Consider the following 20,589-nt stretch of genomic DNA (forward strand, 5'->3'; position numbering starts at 1 on the left):
ACAAAATCTCCGTCTACATCTACGTGTTCGACGAGCAGACGAGTTCGATAACAACAGGACGGGTTCCCTGTACGCTCTATAAGGATAAAGTCCACTTGCTCGAGGTTAGGGAGCATTTCTATGGGATCCGAAAATTTAGCACTTTCATGGGACGAAGTGACTACTTTTATTGCGAGAAATGCACGTCGGTTACGGAACGAGAGGGCGTTGCAGCACACGAACGTCTGTGTCGAGACGTAAACGAAGTGAATTCTCAAATGCCAAAAGCGGGGGAGAGTGTCTCCTTCAACAAGATACAGTACATGCATCCCTATCCCTATTTCGCGGTGTTGGACACGGAGAGCGTTTTGGAAAAGGACGCGCTCGTGAAGGACGCCGTCGAGTGTGCACAGGATGAGCTCGTACTGCATCGTTGCTAGTGAGAAGTTGGGACGGAAAATACTAGGCCGTAGATGGCTATTTGGGACCCAACGCGGCAGAGAAAATGCTTGCTCTCGCTCAAGCGATTTAGCGAACAAATCGATAGGCTGAACCGTTTCCCGCAGCCGTTGGTCATGAGTATGGAAGACCACTTTCGGCACGCGAGCGCTACACACTGCGAATTTTGTGGAATCGAATTTAACCGACATACGCGGAAGGTATCGCATCACGACCACACCGCTTCGTAGAGCCCGGTCCTCGAATTTTGTCGCGACGCTGTGTGATACGTGTAACCTTACGTGTCGTAACACCAAAGAACTCGTCGTGTGCGTGCACAACCTGCAGTACGATTTGAGCTCCCTTCTCCGCCACATGCACGTTCTAAATCTGGGCGAGCCGTGGATCTTAGCGTCGAGCCTCAGAAAAGATACGAGGGTTTCAATATTGGCGAGCTCCATTTCCGCGATACCACGCAGTTTTTCAATCTGTCCTTGTCGAACCTGGTGGAAACCCTGCCTCGCCAGCGGTGGTGAGGCGCGTTTCATTGTACCCGTCAAATGTATGGTGACCGCTTTCCGACGGCTTCTCAGGAAGGGAATTTACCCGTACAACCTTCGTCGACAGTTTTCGAAGCGTACAATTTGCCCGCACTACCGCCAAAGGAAGCTTTCAAAAGCGACCTGAACGACCAAGAGATCACGGGCGAGGACTATCAGTACGCCCTCGAGATTTTCGAATTGTTCGAATGCAAGAACCTAGGAGGTTACACGCGTCTCTACGTCACGCTCGACGCCTGTCAGCTCTGCGACGTCGTACTGTATTTCAGGAAGATTGCGCTAGAGACGGATCGGGTTAGATATCCTACGCACAGTGTCCCTCGCCAGTTACGCGTGGAGCAGCGCTCTGAAGCTCACCAAAGTCAAACTCGAGCTCATGAGCGATCGCGAAGATGTACGAAACGATCGAGAAGGGAATCAGGGGAGGCATTTGTAACAGCTTCCACAGATACTGTCGGGCTAATCACGAGGGGTGCGACGATTACGATCCCCAGCAAGAAAAGACTTTTATCCAGTACCTCGACGTGAACAGTTTGTACCCCTACGCGATGACTTTCCATCTCCCGACAGGTGGCTTTGAGTGGGTCGATCCTTCGAGGTGGAGCGAGATCGATTTTCTCAACATTCCTCACGATTCGGAAGTGGGTTACGTGTACGTGGTAGACTTGTCATATCCCGAAGAACTGCACGCGCTCACTAGGGATTTTCCCCTGGCACCCGAACACAGGTGCGTGGACGAGAACGAACTCTCCCCCCTACCAACGCCACCTGAAAGATGCGTTGGCGCTGAACGCCCCTCCCACCAAGAAACTCTTGCTGACGTGCTACGACAAAGAACGCTACGTCGTTCATTATGTATTGCTCGCTCTGTACGTGAGGTTGGGCATGAAAATAAAACGTGTTCACAGCATCCTCTCGTTCCGCCAAGACAACTTTTTGCGAACCTTCGTGCAGAGAAACGTCGCGTTGAGGAATGCCGCGACCACGAAATTCGAGCGACTTCTGTACAAAACCATGTCGAACAGCACGTTCGGTAAGTCGATACAAAATGTGAGACGGATGAAAAGGTACGCTATAGCCTACGACAAAGAAACCGCGCTCAGAAAAGCTAGCTCCGTCGACTGTCAGCATTTTCTCATTCTGAGTGACAAGTGCATCTTGTACGAGATGAAACAGCGCCGCATCAAATGCACGCACCCCCTTTACGTGGGCTTCGCCATTCTAGAAATATCCAAAGTCCGAATGTACAGCTTCATCTACGAGTCGCTCTTTTTCTCGCTTGACATGTCCAGTGCAATTGATCTATAGCGACAACGGACAGCATAATTTTTTCTCTCACGTGTGAAAGCCTGGAAGAGCAGCTGATGAAGATTGAGAGTGAGTTAGATCTGTCTTCCTATCCGCCGGACCACCCACTTTTCAACGACGAGCACGCGAATCAGATGGGGTACTTCAAAGACGAGACGGGGGGCGGAGTTATCAGGAAGTCGTAGCCATCCGAGCGAAAATGTACAGCATTCTCTTGGCTGGGTCACACAACAGATCGCGAGAGCCAAAGGAGTTAAGAAGACGTGGTGAGGAAACATTTATTGCACGAAGTGTACCGAGATTCTCTGTTCAATGAAAAGGCGGTCTCTCAGAAGCAGTGCACCATCCAGAGTATAAAGCAAACGATGTACACCATTTCGAGACTCAAGAAGAGCTTGGTCCCGTACGACGACAAACGCTATCTCGTGGATGCCGTACACTCCTTCCCTTATGGGAGCTGCGAATACGGTAAGCTTTCCTAGTGTTTTGACGCGTATCGCATTACGATAGTACTCCCTCTTTGTGCAGCAACGGAAAACCCGGAAGAGAGCCCGAGACCGTCGACGTCAGGCATCGAGTAACCGCGGAACAAAGAGCTGCACGCGCATGTAATCGAGAATAAAAGTTCTAGTCGAGACATCCCTCTCTCTCTCTCTCTCTCAGACAGGAGAAGCACGGGTTATCGTGGCAGTGTGGTAGCGGAATGGGTGTACGAAAAGAATGACCATTCCGTCATCGTGCTGGTGCAGTGACCCGCGCAATGACGACGCTGCGATGAAGGTTCCCCATATCCTTTCTGTTGAGGCAAGTCAGGGAGAGGTGCAGGCATCTATCGACCAAATCTTTTGTTTGTATTCAATAAAGATGTTTCAGTGAAAGAAAACACAGAGTCTCGTCAAAGTTATTCGGACTGTTTAATGCGTCGCATGTCAATAACCAATCGGTATTTCAATAAATCAATGACAAAGTTGGCGATGTAGACTGCTTGCAAATGTCGCTGCTTCCGCAGGGCGTGCTTAATATGAGCGATGGCACGAGCGAGAAGGTCCACGATGTCTGCAGCGATGTAGTTGAATTCTGCGTTGGCCAAGCTCACAAATTCGCTCATCAGTCCCAGGGGTCCGTCAGGAACCGTTATGCAGACGTTCTTGTAACGGGCGTAAATTCGACGCACCATCTCCTGCAGCGGCCCCGGCGAGATCTCTCCTATATTGCCAAAGCCTACCATGTCTATCACGTAGCGAAAAGCAGTGATGACGAGCTCGTTGCGGGGACTTTCGCCGTTGAAACATTCCTTCTCCACTTCTTCCCAAGAAGCGTGGGTACGGGAACAATTTTGTAAAGAGTGGTAGCTGAACATCTTCACGTAGTGATGTCGCGAGCGCGGTGCGCGCTGCCTTTATAGAGATAAACGCGCGCGCGCGCAAAGAACGGAGAATGAAAGCGAAACTGAAAAGCCACCCGTCGCCGCTAGGAGCGCGCGCGCGCGCAGCAGAGAGCCGAAACCGAAAACACCCGCGGCCGGCGCAGAGGGAGCTAGCAGCGCGCGCGCGCGCATGCGCGGACGGGTGGAGCAGAGGGCGCGCGCGCATCCATAGCGGCCGCTGCGCGTCGCCTCTCTCAGTTTCTCTCGGACCGTCGCGGAAGACGGACGTGCGCTCCGCGCGCTCGCTCAGTTGCTGGCTGGATCTCGTAGAGAGCAGACGTATGTTCTCCGCGCTCGCTCAGTTTCTGCCTGGAAGTTGCCGCGGGGGAAAAGGTGAGTGAGTGATTTGACGCGCTCCTTTTCTCGTATGTTTGCCGTGTTTAGCGGTGACCGCGCTCGTGTTAAGCCTTTTCTCGCATGTTTAGACTTGTTTTGCGGTGTCCAAGCCTGTTGACGCATGTTTAGCGATGTGTGGTTCCCGCCTTGTGTGTTAGCTGCATAGTGTTGTGGTTAGGGCTAAGCGATCGCCCCCGTAAGCCTCTTTCCTCGTATGTTTGCCGTGTTTAGCGGTGACCGCGCTCGTGTTAAGCCTTTTCTCGCATGTTTAGCGATGTGTGGTTCCCGCCTTGTGTTAGCTGCGTAGTGTTGGGGTTAGGCCTAAGCGATCGCCCCCCCGTAAGCCTCTTTCCTCGTATGTTTGCCGTGTTTAGCGGTGACCGCGCTCGTGTTAAGCCTTTTCTCGCATGTTTAGCAATGTGTGGTTCCCGCCTTGTGTTAGCTGCGTAGTGTTGGGGTTAGGCCTAAGCGATCGTCCCCGTAAGCCTTTTTCCCCGATGTGTACTGTTTTCTGTTTTAGCAGTAGCGGTTAGACCTTTTCTCTCGCATGCCTAGACTTGCTTAGCAGTGCTGTCATTTTTACCCGCCGCTAGTATCTTGTTCTGTCTTTCTCGTCTAGAGCTATGATGGTGGCGCCACCTGGTGTGATGCCTTGCAACTAAGTGGCCACCTGTCGTCGATCTCTGCAACTGCTGGGTGCAAACTACCAACATGGCGGACGCTGGTCACTCGGGTGTTGCGGAGCGGCTTCTTCGCCGCGGCATCGTTGATTTTCGAATAAATTGTTTCTCTCCACTCTATTCCATCTTTTTATTTTATTTTCTGCCTATTATTTTTCTTTTTTATCAGCTCAACTAGCCCACAACTCACACAGTGGTCTGGACACGTCCTAGATGCACCCCAATTAGTGTAATGACTCCCTGGTGGGTCCTAATTACTGTGGGGGGTCCCAATTAGCTCTAATTGCTCATTAATGGCGTCCAGGCCACTGTGAGAGTTGTGGGCCAGTTGAGCTGATCCCATACTACTGACAACGCCTGTAGGAAGTCGTCCTCCGGCCTTAATGATAGACGAGTCAAACGGTCCAACTTCATCTTGGGAACTGCAAGTGCGAAGCATGGGATTCCCAGTCCCCCAGTCTTGATGCTTGCGTAAAAAAAGGAGTTAGGCACGTCGTGCGGTAAGTGGAAAAAATATTTTTAGGCACTTCCTGATTTATCTGTCACATCTCTGTAACATCGGGATGTTAAGCTCCGCTAAAGTCCAGCTGTAAACATACCGAGGCAGCAGGTGGTACAGCAAAATTATGAACTTCTGGTGCGGTTTGACGGGTGAGTGACGTAAGACCTCCAGCTGCTCTGCAGCCAATACTTTATCTGCGTGGACACTCCCGAAAGCATCGACAAGTATGCCTAGGTAGGCTAATTTATCATTCACAGATAGTGTAGGCAATGGGTCTCCTCCGACAAAGTACTCGTGGGGTGTTACCTTGACCAGCTTCTGGTACCCTGACGGGATGAGAGACCAGGTAGCACTTTTAGTGGTATTGATATGGAGACCGTGTGCACAAGCGAACAGCGTAAAAGAGTCCAGGACATACTGCAGCCCTACAGGGGTTTCTGCCAATAAACGTATGTCGTCGGCAAATGCCAACGCCCCTAGGCGTGTGCCATTGATGTCGGGGCCAATCCGTTGACTCATTGTTGATAACAATTAGTCCATGACTTGATTGAAGAGTAGTGGAGATAGCGGGTCTCCTTGCCGCACTCCTTTCGAAGGACTGACCAACCTCTCCACCCCTCCCATCTGTAGTGTCGTAGAGCTACTGATGTAAAAAATGCTCGAAGTACTCGATTAGGCTGGGATCTACCCCCCTTGGTCTTAGCGCTCGGAAGATCACACTAAACGGCACACTATCAAACGATCGTCGAAGATCTATTGATGCTAGGGTCAGACCCTGCATTTCTTCCGGGCCTGTTTTCAACATTCACCTCAGCAGGACGACATTTTCAAAAGTCCCGTCAGTGGGTCGGAAGGCCCGCTGCTGAGCGTCCATTATAATAAAGCTACGGAGTTTGAGGTCCAGAATTTTGTGAAATGCTCGGATAAACATACTAGCAATAGTAATTGGGCGATTATGGGATGGATCCACACTCACAGATTTCTTTGGTAGAAAGCTGGTTCTTGCTGAGGTAAGGGAAGGAGGACGCTTGCCAAGGAGCAGGAATAAGTTGAATAGTGCCGGAAGATCTTCGCTAGGGATGCGCTGCAGATCTTCGTCAGTTACGCCATCGGCACCAGGACTGGACTCTGCTTTCACCACCACTGTGTGTACCTCTTCCGATGTCACTGGGTCCAGCGCCATCCAGCTAGATGCCTCAGGCGTGGCTTCCATGCGCATAACGTCCGGTGCTTCTGTAAGAATCCTAGACCAAGCCTGCACGATTATGTCAGGGTCGCCCTGGCTGGAATTCTTCCCCTCTACCATCTCGGTGGCCAGCCTTCTCTTATCCCGATATAATAACCGCTGATACCTCCCATAAGTACGTCTCCTGTTACTCCTTCCACTCCTGCCGGGCTGTCTGGCTTGCTCTGTTTCTTGACGGGCAGGATGCTCGGGGCGGGGCGATCTTGGCGACATTTGACTGGCTATCCAACGATCTATATCAGCGTAACTGATATCGCTCCTTAAGGCATGATGTATAATCCCCTTAAGCTACCGAGAACGTTCTCTTGAAGCTTCCATGCCACAATAGCGCCATAAGACTTCTTTCAAGCGTGATTTAGTGTCCTCCCCCGACCTAGGGGTACCCGATAAGGGGACCGCCGAACATGTCAGCGGGGAATCTACCTGAGTATTGTATCCCTGTAAAAAAATGCTGGTATGCCTTTATACCAGACGGAGTATCGTCCTGGTATAACCTCCAGACACCAGCAACACCAGCATACATGTAGTACCAGCTCAACCGTCTGGTACCACTCATGTCAGCACGTCTGATTAGCCTCCGGATGCCAGCTACACCAGTGTACCTGTAATACCAGCTACTGAGTGATATCACCACATCGGTAATATTTCATACTGCGTCAGTGGATGACACATTAGTCCACATTCATTGTTTGTGTATTGTAGAGTGGAGATGGTGAGCACACACGTACATAGTTTGTATAGGTTATTTTGTGGTTATAATATACTTAGATATCCGTATTGAAAAAAGCGACATCAGGTCTGATGTGTTTTGGGACACTGTCTTGAGGCTAACATCAGCTAATGCTAACATCAGAGCCGCTCTGATGCTAATGGTAACATCAGCTGATGTTAGAATCAAGACAGTGTCCCAAATCACATGGGACCTGTTGCTAACATCAAAGCTGCTCTTATGATGTTAACATCAGGGGTGTCCAGGCTGATGTTAACATTAGAACTGCCCTGGCTGATGCTAACATTAGAGTTGTCTTGATGCGGACGTTGGCACGAGAGCTGCATTGATGCTGGTTATGGCAATCTTGAAAATGCTGCAGTGTTTTTGCTTTCTTTTTGCTTTGTTCTGCAAAGAAAGTCCCTCATGTCTGCGGTAGATGAGTACCGGCAGTAACCCACACATGCAGCAGGTAGTAGCAACGAATCACTTTATTGGCCACTCCGGAGTACGTACCTTTCAACGCATATCCATATATCATCAACGCACCTGAGCGCTGAACTTCTGGGGCACAAAATTGGTAATGGTCGAACGGTGAACAAGAATGAAAAAGAGCACACACCTAGGTCCTCATTTCTGGTCCAACTTGCCCTTCTTCCGCAAAAGCACATGTAAGCATTGTCATGACGAGCAAGGGTCCCCACCACACTCAACACGGTGCTCGCGTCTGTCTTGCTCTTGCTGGAGGCCGCTGCGTCGTACACACCCAGCCTGCAACGAATATCATTCCAGAAAACACGCAAGCAGGATACCCATGTAGAGTAGTGTAGAGACATATGACATACCCTCTGCACAAAGTATACAGTCACTAACGGTTTCGCCTGGCGTTCTATGTTCCTGTCGTTGTGCAGATCGCCTGTAAATAGAGTAAAACGAACAATGAGAATGCATGGCGCAGTCGAACAGATTACTTCACAGTTATATTAATTACACACCTGAAATGGCAAGAATCCTGAACTCGAAGAGCGATTTGGCCTCACATCCAGGGCCGCGTCTCCACTCTGACATTTCAGACGAGACTGAGTGGTCTGCTCGCGGTTAGAAGAAACGCTTCCACTTACGGACAGTTGCAATATCAGACGGGTTGCAAGAACGACAGCATCATGTGGGAACAACAACACAAAGCCTCTAAAACGCTGCAGACTTGGTTCAACGCTCGAAATTAGCGAACTACATGCGGCGACGAGAAACGTCCGTTACAGCAGCCGAAGCGAACGCAATAAAACCGCGCGTGCGCGACAGACACGACAGACAGCACTGACTGGTGGCATGGGGAACACGCAAGGATGCGCGAGCGCGGGCTAGCCTGTGCTGAAAGTTGAAATGTGCATGGAGCCAACATCTTCGCGCAGTGGCTAGCCTGAACAAATATGACGACTGTAGAATTGTACTACCTCTTGAGATTGTGGCCGTTCCAGGATGTTTCGGGGGATGGTGCTGTTTTCATAAGAACCACTGAATGTTGTCTTTGAAGCAAAATTGCAACTTGAGATTGGCCAAGGCTAAGCTATTAGTTAGTTATGATTATCGACAGAGCGGCAGTGAAACCTGAGAGCGAGAGATCAATGGAATAAAAAATAGTGCACTCGCTGTGTTGCAGACCCTTTATCGTTTTTCTTTTGTTTGTTTGTGATCAAAGCAAGCAAGGCTAAATGTTACAATGCAGAACGTGCGCAAATGGAAGGCACAGAAACGATTTTAGATTAAACTTTATTGTACTTGACGAGTGTGGGCCGGTCCCTATATTATCTGGGCTCGGGTGGGCTATACATGTGTGCTGTGTCAAATGCGAGGGAAATGTTTACATTTTCCTTATATATTCCTACAGGACATGTTGCTACAAAACTTACTTTGCATTAAGCATCTGAAACCGCCCAAACTGTGCTTGTATAATTAAGTTTGCTGAGACAGCAGCTAAAATTAACTAACATGGATAGCGACAATAATTTAACGAAAGAGGACGCTGGTATCTCTCGCATGTACTGACATTTTCCAATACCAGCACTGGTGCGATCAGTTTCTGGTATGACTGATGTTCCTAACAAGTTGTCAAACCAGGTGCATGCGCCGCTGGTATATGGTCATGGCAATACTGATACAGCTACATCAGTTTCTATCATGACTGGTGTGTCTGACAAGTTGTCAAACCAGGATGCAGGCACTGCTGACATATAGTCATGTCAGCATGTCTGTTGTCCTGGTGCGGTGCAAACCAGAAACTGGCATTTCTGGTGTTGATATTTATCAGCAAAAACAGAAATTGGTATAGTCATACCAGTTCTGGCATAATTTCAAACCAGGCTTTTTCAACAGGGATACACTAGCATGGACACCGGAGTTATCATTAGATTGGAGATAGCCGTGGAGATACCCGTGCCATCCCTGGGAGGCTGATCCTCACTTTCCTCGAGAACAAACTCAGCAATCTCCTGCGCCAGAGATGACAGGTTCTCCCTACCAGATTCTCCGCTGGGGGGCTGACTATACTCTGTTCCCACGTCTGACCCTTGTTCATCGACTACGTCCAGGGCATCAGGCGGGGATAGCGCTTCATTTCTATCCCCTGGTCCCATCGAAGAGTATCTAGGACCTACAGGGGACTTCCCTAATACCTCGGAATCCTCCTGGCAGTTATCCTCCCTAACAGTTATCTCGCTAGCGGCACTAGGACATGGTGGGAGAGTTCCACTTGGTACAACCACGTCCTTTTCTGTCCCATCAATAGCTGCAGCAGCCTCTCCGCTTACTTCTGCGAATACGGATCGGTATATCTCCGTTTTCCTTTTATAGCGTATTTGCTCTGCCGTACGCGTGGGGAAGGTTGTGGCTAGTGCTTGGTTGATAAATTTCGGGGGTGTTGGTCCCGATACAAGTTCTAGTTCTATTTCCGCTAGCAACACCAGCTCTTCTCTAGTCCATCTCTTATTCGCTCTGTCTACAACTATATTAGCGTTTGCTAGTTCAGGAGCACATACTTTTAAGTGCTGGGTCAGTACCCTTTTCTTGTAACATTTATGATACTTTGGGCACTCAGCAACCTCCGCAGGACCCGTCGCCTGACGGGCTGCCATGGTTATAGGAACGCTACTACTACCTGCGGATATAACTAAATACAATCTGAGATCAAAACCCTCAGGTCCGCGCACGGACTCACAGGGCCAAATGACCTTACAACACTCTTGTGGGTGGGAAAAGGGGAAGAAAAACCACAAAAGGAACCTTACACCACACCATAATACACTGACATGCATCCGCCTCAGGGGATCACTACTTCTGCTAGTCAGTACATACACCATATGGTAAACACATAAACGCAGTCTGGGGGAATGCGTGAAGAATAGGGCAAAAGTTACCAACCTGTGTAAAAGGTCCGTATTAGAATCACAGTGACGGCTTGCTCCCGCCAGACTATGTCGACGATCTTGCGAGACCCGTTTAAGTAGACTCCAGGTGCCGCCTGATTGGTTCGTTGTAAGATAAGCAAAGTACACAACCGTTCGCAGCGCCCCCTGGGCCTTACGAGGACTGCGCCATCTATTCACCTCAGGAGAACTAACTCTTGAAAGCTAGCGGTTCTTCCTTGAACCATACACTCCTGAGTCGCATCCCAACACTTTAACTAGTCCAGAAGATGTGTAGGGACATCGTATGCGGCATGAGGGGAAAAAAAGGTTAGCTGCCGTAACACGGCCGCCACCACCGGAACGCCTCCTCCCTCTTCTTCGGCTGTCACGACGCTGCTTCCTTGCTGCACCACGTAGATGTACACTGCATCCAGGACTTGTAAGACGTAAATGTGGAGCCACAGAAGTTCTTCACAGGGTCTGGAACAGCTGGATCTGTGTAAAAGGTCCGTATTAGAATCACAGTGACGGCTTGCTCCCACCAGTCTACCAGATTATTTTTACTTCCGCCTATCACTCGTCTTTGAATGGATCGTATTTCAAACACATGGTGGGTATTATACTTGGTCGTCCTTTGTGGCATTTAGCTATCTAATACTTTATTGACCATACAGTACAATAAATCATTTCCTTTTACAAAAGCTTAACAAAGAGCATGGCGGGTTGAACCACGAAACATTCGAAAGCAGTGAATAGACCCTAGAGCTACCAATAGTGACAGGAGAGCCAGGGTCCTCAACGTCCATCCTAATTCCCTGAGGAAGGAGATTGCCATTCTCTCCATTATACCCCGCTCCGAGAACGTAATGGGCATGTGGACAAGGTCCACCGCTTCGGAAAGATCCTTACTTTTTCCTCCAGTTCGGGGATGGCATATTTCCGCGCTTTCTCCATGGCGAACGTCGAGAGGGCCCTGAACTCTCCCCGCACTTGAACGTCCATGACCACAGTAGTACTACTGATTAACTCTGCAGCCAGGGAATGACGTCAAACAGGAAATGACGTCATCAAGGACGTATGACGTCACTCCAGGCCGCAGCCGCTCCGCCCTCATATCAGTGAGGTCAGTGGATAAGATAGTTAATCAGTGACGTAGTTAATCTTAGTGATATGATATCAATGATAAGATTAAGTAACAATAATGACGTCATGGTGAAACACACTAGGAATCGAACTTGGGTCCTTTAGGTTGTCAGACGAGCATCTTAAGCCACTGGGCCACGGGCTCTACATGTTTCCTTGCGTCGCTAATCAGGATAGAATCGTGTGGGGTGGAGAGGTCGTTTGATTTCTTTTACGCCAGGTGGCGTCATGGGGAGTTGAGTTCGTTCATCTAGAGATGGCAGCACTTCCAGCAAATTTACCGCCGTTCAACAGATGGCGCTACCTGCGCCCCCCAAATTTTATCTGACATTTTAAACAGATGGCGAATTCACTTTTGCCTCAACAGATGAAGCTTTGACGAATTTAAAAAATTCCCGCCATTAGTCCATTAGACTCCTCACGATGATTTCGTTCAAAAAAAAAATTACGAAGCACTTCTACGTCAGTTTCCTGTCAAACGGTCGAGTGATGTATTTCTTAGTAACACAAGGAGCAAGTTTAGAATGAAACTCGCTCACTCAGTGCAATTAGATCGAAAGTGGCAGGTTGCTCTGACTGAGATGAATATTCCATTTGCAATTAACAATAACACGAGGAGAGCCCCTCCTCGATACTGTAAGCATGAGAGAGCAAGCAAAATGTGGGAGAAAACATTATTGTAAATTTTTCTCCATCCCTAACGAAACAGTAAAAAATAACGAGTATAAAAAAGAACAAATTCATTCGCTTTTTGATGACTTATTTTTATTATAACAGTTAGATCACAGTTATCTTTCAAGTCTATAGTCATTTCAAAGAATGAGCAAAGCATAGTGCTACTCTAGTTTACAAAACAGTTGAGCTTCGTTGACATTTGGATTTTCATACTCTAATTCACTGTGTTATGCAAAGTAAGTAACGGACATATTGTAAGACAATTACACACATGTCTCGCTGTAGGGATAAATATTCCTTCTATTGACGTTACATGACACAGTCAACCTAACACAGCATCGAATCGACATTTAAATTAAGTCGATCCACATACCGTGTGAGGACGACGATGAGGCAATGTTGATTTTGTGTTGGTGATATCCAAAGCGAACAGAAAGTCCAACAGATCACTGGTCTCTTTGCGGAGATTTTCCGACAAAAGGAGGTCATCACACTCAAGTCTTGACTGATGAAGTTGTAGGACAACTTTCCCGTTGCATGAGAGAGTCTTAGAAAGGCTGTCTCGCTCCGATGAGGAGCAAAGTCGCTCTACACATGATGCCGACGAGCCGCTGAAGTTTCTACAGTGAGCCAGACGGTATGGGGGAAGTGACGGAGACAATCATGAACCGTTCGTACTGCATTTCCGTGAATGCTACAATGAACTCGCATACAGCAGCCTCAGGTGATTACGCTCGAAGACGACAGAGTCCACTCGTACATCAACTGTCTGACCTGGCTTCTGTACCATGGAGTTGAAGACGGCTGATGCTATGAACATTGAGTAAAGCTCAGTCTCACCAGAGAGGGGCTCGCAGTGACGGCGAAAACATAAGGATTTGACAGGCAGGCCAGATGACTGCCCCCCTCTCTGGATTCGACGCTGTGCTAGGAGTTCTGTTGAATGTTTCAGCCATCTTTATGTCAAGGTTTTCTTTCCCATACTTTTATTGACAACTTCCACGTGACAACAGTGTGCCTTGTAGACGTCATAGACACTAATCACCTCTTTCCGCAAACTCATCGCTAGCCTAATCTCACATCGTTCCGCTTGACAACTTTTGCGCATTCGACATCGTGTTACATCTTTTCCTTCCACGTGATCGCTCCATGCATATGGCTTCGTGTTACATCGTTGCAGTCAACATCCTCGTTAATCACGGTCCGCAAACTCTTCGTTAACCTTTTTTTCTTTTTTCCTTTGCAAAAGTAGAGCGTGGGTAGCACTTTCGAAATCTGCTTTCGCAAAGGAAGAGATCCAGCGTCGTCTGCTTTTCATCACTTTTCCGAAGAGAGGCGAGCATGGAATGATAGCGACACATGTTAAGAACTAAAACAAAAAAAAAAAACAAGTTGAAACGAAATAGTAATGTCTTCAAAGAGTGCTTGATTATTATGTACATATTTCTACTCACTTAAAAACAAAATAAAATAAACTAGTGATTCTCCGATTAAATCTTTTTATTGAGATACTTTAACAACAATATAACAGCCCTCTTCGACAGCGTAATTCCATATCCAGAATGATGTTGGCCACGTGTTCGACCGAGTGTGTATACATTTTGTGGGCAGCGGTGAACTTTTAGCTCCCGATCCTCACACAAACAACATACTTCTACGCATTCCTGATCGTAAAAGCTATGACTGACATTCACCAATCTCAAGCACAACTGTAGCTGTTGTGTTTCATTGTGTGTGAGAGTAACTCCATAGCGTGTTGGAAGACCAGTCTTGTCCCAAAGTCGTAACGCCAGCAGTGATGCATTAGGAGGACACGTATGGGCATAAACGTATTCTTCCAGCTCAACTTCTTTGCTACAGTTACCTTGTCGAAGTGAAGATGATGACTTCGTTAACTCAAAAGTTACTATGACGAGAAAGAATATGTGACACAGAAGACAAAATAGAAAACACACCCTATCCATTTCGCTCTTTTATGATGAAGTGAGAAAGTCTTAGTATTGAGGATGAATTTATTTCTTATTGACGATACATTTTTCTTATTCACAAACAAGTCGATTTTTCAAAAGGTCCAGAGTAAATAAAGTTATGTACTTGGCAGTTGAATGGAATCCATGCTTCATGGCAGTGTCGATAAAACACAGACTCTTTGTAGCAAGTTGCATGGCATCGAAACGAGTCGAATAGTCAAATAGCTCACTCATTTGCCGTGACCATTCGGTTAGTAAAACGAAGGATGAACTTGTTAAAAACGAATCGTCTGTATGAAGCATGGAATACATTTCCTTTGCAGTTTCCCAAATGACTTGATTTGGAGGATTATTCGGTAGAGCTCGAAACAGCACAATGTTCGTCACAATTTGAAAAGCTTCCGCTAATGGCGTCCTCTTGACCGTTGTTAACCCACAATTTGATAGCTGCTTCCAAGAGGTATGTTTCTCATTACATGGCAGATGGAGTTGAAATATGTGGGACCTCCTATTCCATTTACAACATTCATCTTCTCCTTTTTCCGATTGCTCTGTTTCGTCGTCTGTGGACCATGAATCGCCAGGCTGGGTTTCAACGTCAGACCATGCTGTACTGGTCATTTTTTTTTCAACCGAGGTAATTTTCTGCTATCCACTTCTTGTCCGCAGTTCCACTGAATCTAACTAAATACTGGAGCTTTCCATTTCTAACTCGTCTTTTATAATCTTTTCTACTTTCGGTACTTCTCTCACTCTTACCATTTCACTCTCGTAGAAACTACCAATGATATCTTCATTGTTAAGGTCACGCAGTAGGTATGTATTAGGATAACCTATTTTGATTGCTCTCACCGAAAAAATCTCTTTCGTAAATGACTGTAAATATCTCTTTGTTAACTGGTGTCTATATTTGGCAATTCTAACGAGATTACCAAGATTGTAACGTGGTTTCTTTGGGGCTTCAGTTGGGGTGGGATAAAGTCTTTCTCGGAAAATGTGCTCGTTTTCTTTGGTTAGATCCACAGGTCTCGCAGAGAGACTCCTGTGCACTCGATTGTTGTACGCTTTGATTACTTGAGGTAGAATCTTCACATAACGTTTTTATGACCCTGATAGGTAAAGATACGGTAAAGTGTAGACACAATACTTCGCTGACATCTCTCAACGATCGCACATTTATAAATAGACATAGAATGATATAACGTTATGCCTTTTCTTTTCAAGAACTCTCGCACTACCTTGTTCGTAAACTCTGTTCCTCAATCACTATGTATCAGCCGTGGAGTACCGATCCTCTTAAATGCAACTTTAAATGCTCGAATAATCTCAGGAGATTTTTTATTGCGAATGGGTACAACAGCGAGGAGTCGGGAAAAAGCATCTATACAGAAGAACAAATCGCGAAAACCATCATTGGCCCTTTTAGAAGACTGCATGTCCTATAGGTCGATTTGGAACATTTCCTGCTTTCCGAGTGCAATTATTTTCCGAAAGGTCTTGGGTCGCTTGTGCTCCTTATGTAAGCTGTAAACATCACTTGTCTCCAGATATTTAGCAACTCTGCCCTTCTTTTCACCGATGGCTTGAGCGAGTCTCTGCACTCCACCAAAACTGCCGGCATGTTCTGGGTCGTAATAGGCGGCCATTAGTGCTTTCTTCTGCTGCGAACTCGAAGAGCGTCAAGGGATAGATAGGCATTTATTGTAGCTGACACGTCTCCTCTCATCCAGGAAGGTTGTCTGTTGTGAAGTTCATACTTCAGCAATTCGACAATGGACGAGTGTGGCACTACCTTCCCGTCACATATAACTCTTCCGTACTCGTCGTAAGCTAGAAACAGTTGTTATCAGTTTGAGTATTGCTAATACCTTTTTATGATGCCTTGGAGGGAAGTGCGACAATAGGGTTTCATCTTGAAAATAGTCTTTCTGTTCCTCCTGCACAGGCTTCAATATGGGCTCCATGTTAGGTTTCGGCGGGCACGCTTTGCAGCACGTGTGATTGCTGGCGAGGCACCTTCAGGTGTGCTTGCTTCACTTGCAACAGGCGATGCTCGACTGCTCGATGCTCCCGTTACTCTGTCTTTTTTTAAACGATTTGGATGCACAATAAGTGTTGGTAGATTCAGTTTGACCAATAGCGGCAAATGCGATCGAAGTAAGGAGGAGTTGGAACGTTTCTCGCTTTTGAGACAAGATAATAAACGAGATCGATTATATTACTATTCTCCAACGTTTGACCGTCAACGATTACTTCGAAGGTTTGCGCATTCCAGGAGATTGTTGGTTGTAGAAGTTGCAGAAGTTGGTTTGCTCTGACCTTATAACCACTACTCATAAAACCAACAATTGTGTCACTTTTCTCCCCCTCCTCGGTCTGTGTTCCTTCTTCTCGCGATCCAAGAAGTGTTTCGCTTCTATGTTGTTTTGCAGCTCTACTTGAATGTAGCAAAGAGTGAAGATACTGAATTATCTCTTTTGCCTTGATGTCATCCGGTTCATCTTTCTTCAATATATTTGGGATGTGATCTTCTCGGTAAGGTACAAGTTCGTATTTCTGCATCGATTATACTCCGATTGCTTTTGCAATCGCTCTTCCACCCAATGAGGAGATGAGACCCAACAAAGGTGGTAATAGAAACTGCAGAAAACCACCTGATTGTTGCAAGACCTTTTTAGCTTTCTTGACCCCCGTTGCGTCTCGTTTTGCCAAAATGCGAATTGGTGCTGCGTAAGGTTTTAATTGCTTTCTTACTCTCGGAGTTACTGTGACGTTTCCTTCACAAAGGTTCATACAAATTTCTCTGACCGTATTCAACTGATCCTTTGTAGCATGCTCCAAAAGATAATAACGTTGCTCGGGTGACGTAGTTTCTGCGAGCAAGTGAAGAAAATGAATATTCTTCTTTACACGTTTCATGTTTTTATATACTGTTTGGCGATGATCGTCGGGAAATATGTTCGTCCACACTCGATAGTGGTCTGAACAATTTTGAGACAAGTCAATTACGATGTATGAATACGGTTTCTTACAAGCATCCTTATATATGCTTGTCAATAAGTCGCTTTTGTTCTCTCCAAACAATTGTCGTGAAAGTATTTGTAATTGATCCACAGTTCGAGCAGAACGACATAGAATTAGAGCACTGCTATTGAACTGAATACATCTATACAGAGGATCATTAACAAATAAATATTGAGTAATGAAGATGGCCGAACAGTTGAGATGGTGGCATCCAGCTACATAGAAGTTACAGATTTCTTTTAGCCTTTTCTTGTCAGCCAAGCAACCGTCAAATATGATTAAAGAATTTCTAACATCCTCCAGGTTAGTGGGAATATCTTGACTGAAAGTTACCTCGGGAAAATCGTCAAAAATAGGTTGCTTGTACAAGTATATGTATAGTATACGATCGAAAGGTTTATCGAAGACAGTGGCTCTATGCTTGATCAAACGTGTAACGAGTGTCGTCTTTCCCCTTTGACTTTGTCCAGATATAGTCATTGAGACAGGAGTGATAAACCTATAAGGTCTAACCTCAGTCATCTCTTCCAAGTAAATGAAGACTGGTATAAATAGCACATTACATAAGACTTTTACTCTTTTTTTCTTCAAGCATGTGTGTTTTTTATGAAAACGATAAATGGCAAACAACACTTAACCTTTATGCACTCCTTTAGTTTGTCAATGTTGGATATGGGAGCTGAGAAACTCATATCTATATATCTTGTGCAGCAAGTCAGTGTAGAATTCTCAAGTTCTAGCACTTTCAGTTTGTGCAAACATGCAATATGAGTCTGTGACTGTATCTTTTTTCGGAACAAGTCTGTTCTAGACGGTTTTTTTTTTCTTACTTTTTTCCTGTTCAAACTTGTCTAGACATGTGATGAGCACGTGATTGGTTACGTCAGAGAAGGTAACCAACAAAGTCAAACATGTCTATGCATGCACTGTTCGCAAAGCGCTATATAAGACTGCCCTCCATGACGATTCTTCGCACAGACACTCACAGGAGGAAGGGTACGTTACACTTTTTTCCTTTCGCTCCGATATGTGGGAAAGTGTGCTTATATTTATTCTTATTTTCAGCTTCACTCTGTGTGTAGAAAAGAATAAGTGAGCCAGAGTGAGAAGTACCACAAGAGAAAGGTAAGACATCTATTTTGGATAAGCTGGATAAACTCAAGAAACCTGGAGATGGAGATATTCAGAAAATGAGTACCCTACCGAAGAATGAAAAGCTGGAGGTCTTGGATTTGCGAAAGATTGACACGGTGTACGCGAAGCGGTCTATGTAGAAGTGTTGATGGAGAATGACAAACGTGTAAAGTTCTACCTTCCTAGTCGCTTTAAGCGTTTGACAGAGGATGATCTAGAGGAGATGAGACAACTGCCAAATCTTAAAATTGAGAAAAAGGAGAGATTCAAAGATGGCAAGAGAGTTGCTTCGCCCGACATTCTATTCACTCATGGGAAGAAAAAGTGATGATACATCGACATATCGGCAGCTCCTATCCTGAGACACTTCTCTCCACATCATGGTGACCTGTCACTTATGTCCTCAACATGAACGTCAGTACTATGCAACAATAGAGGGACTCCAAATTCATCTGGCAAACGTTCACGAACTCCCGACACCCTGCATACCATTTTGTGAGACTCTCTGCACACTACAGAACTACACGAAACGCTTCGAGTTGCATCTACATGACAGAGACGAGGCAGGGCATGAAGTGACAACGTTTTTTCATGAGTATGAACACTATCTTGCTAATGTATTGCGACACTTTGGATTCCCACTGCGCTACTTCACATTTCTTAAAGTAGAACTTGGGCGACATACGCCCGATGAGGAGTTACGACTTGAGATTCATTTTGTACCTTCTAAAGTGAGAACTGTTTGGTCAGAGGGAGATGTACTGCCTTCGATTGCGCAGTCGAGTAGTGAGATAGCACAAACATTAGAAAACTTTGAAATTCAAGGCTCCGGTTTTTTTCTCTTTCGCATTCTTGCTTGTATTCTAAACATTGGACGTTTGGCTCCTCAACTAATTGGATGTTCCCAATTTGAGTTACCGAGTGAATTGAAACGAAAGTATCGTTCCCTGTTGAATGTGGATTACGGACTACATGAAGATGAAGAGAACATGTGTTTTGCCTTCTCCGTGATTGCTGGACTACATCCTGCCTCGCATCACAGGCGGAGGGGCATCTTCCTACAGACCATACATAACACAGTATGTATTTCCTGATACATTTCCCGTAGCTTTCCCAAAAGATGTAGAGATATTTGAGAAACGTAATGAAATTAGCATTAATGTGTACGCGTACGAAAAGGAAGAAAACTACATTTACCCCATCAAAGTTGTTGATGAGGAGCGTCAGAAACATGTGGACTTGTTACTAGTTGACTCTCATTTTGTGCTCATCGCAAATTTTAATGGATTGTTTGTTCCACGTGGACAATTTCATTGTAAAAGATGTACAATGGGCTTCTGCTCAGAGGGAAGTCTGAAGTGTCATTTAAGTATGTGTAAGCAACAGAAAGTAGCCAAGACCCAAAGAAGGGAGAGACATTAGCATTTGCAGGGGAACATCTCATGTCAGAAGTTCCCTTCTACTGTGTGTATGACTTTGAAAGTGTGCTGTCACCGTGTCTGGATTCAGGAAATGTGTATGAAGATCACATCCCCTCTTCATTTTGTCTGTTAGTGATACGCGCATCCGACTCATATGTCCTCCAAAAGCATCTGTATCGTGGACCTAATTGTGTCACTGTCTTTATGGAGCTACTGCACAGACTCCATGACGACATTTTGGAATGGATACGTACAATTGCCCCTCTAGAAATGACCGCAGAAAACGAGCAGCAGCATGCCACAGCAAGTCACTGCAACGTTTGCCCGGAATCTTTTGCACAGAAGCAAAAAGTTCGTGACCATGACCATGTAAGTGGAAAATTTCGACAAACTTTGTGTAACACCTGTAACTTAAAACTGAGAGTGTCTCCTAAGATTCCAATCATTGCACACAATGCCAACTATGACTTGAGTTTTCTTTTGTCTCACTTGCATTTGCTTAAGAAAGTAGACATAAAGGTGATTGCCAGTTGCTCCAAAAATTCAAGGCTATAGACGTTGGCTCTTATCGATTCCTAGATAGTTTAAACTTCCTGAATGCAAGTCTCGAAACATTAGTGAAAAATCTACGTGA

General features: G+C 46.0%; 2 long non-coding RNA genes across 2 annotated transcripts; one reads left to right on the plus strand and one right to left on the minus strand.

Moving 5' to 3' along the window:
• The first annotated feature begins 3,933 nt into the window (after nucleotides 1–3,933).
• LOC135373427 (uncharacterized) lies at nucleotides 3,934–4,842 on the plus strand. Its single transcript, XR_010416459.1, has 2 exons — nucleotides 3,934–4,044; nucleotides 4,667–4,842. It is a non-coding gene; the product is annotated as an uncharacterized LOC135373427 (long non-coding RNA).
• A 240-nt stretch (nucleotides 4,843–5,082) lies between these two features.
• LOC135373423 (uncharacterized) lies at nucleotides 5,083–11,596 on the minus strand. Its single transcript, XR_010416457.1, has 3 exons — nucleotides 11,498–11,596; nucleotides 10,602–11,083; nucleotides 5,083–6,473 (listed from the first exon to the last, which is right to left on the minus strand). It is a non-coding gene; the product is annotated as an uncharacterized LOC135373423 (long non-coding RNA).
• Between the last annotated feature and the right edge of the window lie 8,993 nt (nucleotides 11,597–20,589).

The sequence above is a fragment of the Ornithodoros turicata genome, unplaced genomic scaffold (assembly GCF_037126465.1).
Source record: "Ornithodoros turicata isolate Travis unplaced genomic scaffold, ASM3712646v1 Chromosome24, whole genome shotgun sequence".
Lineage (NCBI taxonomy): Eukaryota > Metazoa > Arthropoda > Arachnida > Ixodida > Argasidae > Ornithodoros > Ornithodoros turicata.